The following is a 2,500-nucleotide window of genomic DNA, read 5'->3' as shown; positions in this document are numbered from 1 at the left end:
AGGATAAGCAGAGAAAAAGAAAATTTCATTTTCTTACCTACCTAAGCGGAGAATTTGTATATATGGAACGACTGTGTACTGCGCATAAAAGTATTTTCTAGTCCATTGCTTGTTTGTAGAACCTGTGTAAAAAATAATGAATAAGTAAATGAAGGAAGTTTTACCGATTGCATTAAATACGTTATCACCATTGGTATTACCTTATCATTATCATTGTCAGGGTCATTGTCATTATAATAATTATTATCATCACAATGATGAGAGTAATATAGTACAGACAACACTAATGATATGAATGATGGTGCCAGTGACAATGATGACTGTGACCCATCATCATCATGTGCATCATCGCGCAGAGTTCACGGCCGTTCCATTCACACCTTTTTATGCTTTACACTTTTAGGCGATGAGGTTCAAGTCAACCCTCTTGATTTCATTCGTTGTGAAAATAAATTCCTTGAAGATACCGGCGGGGTTAAGAACCAGTGACAGTAAAAAAAAGTAGGTCAAAGTCACAGCGAAATGCAGTCTCCATTGTTATTTTTATGACTGCCAGCAGGCATTATAGTTAGCATGAACACAGCGATTTAGAATACATATATATCTATTGAGCAAGCCATAGTGAAAATAAAAACCTGTATGATGGAAAATACAAGTAGAGGACTTGAAAGGGCGTTACGAAATGTCAAATTAACGTTTTGGTGATATCACGTCGCCAGCAGACATTGTTCAAAGTCAACAATAAAGCCATTTCTTTCTATGTAAACGCATTCAATTTATGGATCAAACATTCTGCTACAGGAGTAACAATTTATCAAATGAAATGTCTCACAAAATTTACAATTAAATTTCACTGGAGAATCCCAGCAATCAAATACAAATTGAAGAGGGCGGAATTGCACAATGAAATACAATAACTTAATTCCACGGTTTTGCTTGTATGACGAATGGCTACGTGATCACGTGACGGGCAGCTCGGAAAGGAAAGCAGGCACGGCGGCCATTCGCTTTCAAGCTACGTTAAAGTGAAGTTTATGTGAATGGGACATCAAGGGGAGACATCTAACGCACGGACACAGGTAAACTTTGAGTACACATATTACCATCCATACATGCATATACATCTATAGACAGACATATATCATACATACATATGTATATATATATATATATATATATATATATATATATATATATATATATATATATATATATATATATATATATATATATATATATATATATATATATATATATATACAGACATATATCATACACACACACACACACACACACACACACACACACACACACACACACACACACACATATATATATATATATATATATATATATATATATATATATATATATATATATATATATATATATATATATACATATACATATATATATATATATATATATATAGAGAGAGAAAGAGAGATAGAGAGAGAGGACAGACAGAGAGAGAGAGAGAGAGAGGACACACAGAGAGAGAGAGAGAGAGAGAGAGAGAGGGGAAAATAGATAGATAGGTGTAGATACAGATGCAGATGTATATTAATATAGATAAAATTACAGAGAGAGCAACATGCACTCACCTATGCTCACTTTACTTTATATGCGATAAAGGTCGAATCCACAAATATCGCGTTTAGTGTCAATAAATAACGAAAGCAAGTATGAGGGGGATGAACGACAAAGTTCATTATGAGAAGTGATCTACTAAGAGATTAAATCTTTGAACGCCTAAGGAAGGCTAACAAATAAGGGATGAACACAAGAGAAAAATATTTAATAATGTAAAGCCTTCCGTCTCACATATCATCATCAGTCTCGCTCCTTCATCTCCCTCCCGACTCACCTGTACCTCATAATCTTCTCATTTCTCACGCAGCTCTTCAAGGCAAGCGGGACGGCCGGAGAGAGGAATTAGCCCGACTTTCTTCAGAAGTTCCGGCGAAGAATTAATTATCCAAATATCCCTGACAATCCTCGCAACATCAGAGCAAGGCAAACGAGGGAGGAGCTGCCTTATTAACTGCGTTGAGGGAAGTCCTCTTGGCCAAAGGAGGTTGAACTTCGTGGACATCCTCCGGCGTCTCGTGTCTCCTGTTTCCTGCGCTCTCTCTCTCTCTCTCGATCTTTCTGTCCCCATCCGTCTCTGTTCCAAAGCCAGCCCTCCTCTCTCTATCCCCGTCTGTTTGTGTGAGTGAATATCCGTGTGTATGCGTCTGGCAGTTTATGTATATTTGCTTACCTTATCCAAGTTCAGATCGGCACCAAGGTTGAGAAAAGAATTATCAAGACCTTCAAACTTGATATGAAAGTCTTCAGCGAATTGTGGTGCTGATTTATGCAAGCAAAATGATTATTTGAAAATTATGTTCGTTCTTAGGTGGTGTTAGTTCCTCAGGCACCAGGTTTCAGGTATCAGACGACCATCCCCCGCAGGGCTGCCATCGTGAAAACAAATCGTTATCACAATTTTGCAGTC

The sequence above is a fragment of the Penaeus vannamei genome, chromosome 16, assembly GCF_042767895.1.
Source record: "Penaeus vannamei isolate JL-2024 chromosome 16, ASM4276789v1, whole genome shotgun sequence".
In the NCBI taxonomy this organism is placed as follows: Eukaryota; Metazoa; Arthropoda; class Malacostraca; order Decapoda; family Penaeidae; genus Penaeus; species Penaeus vannamei.
Note: the sequence above shows the minus strand (reverse complement) of the source record.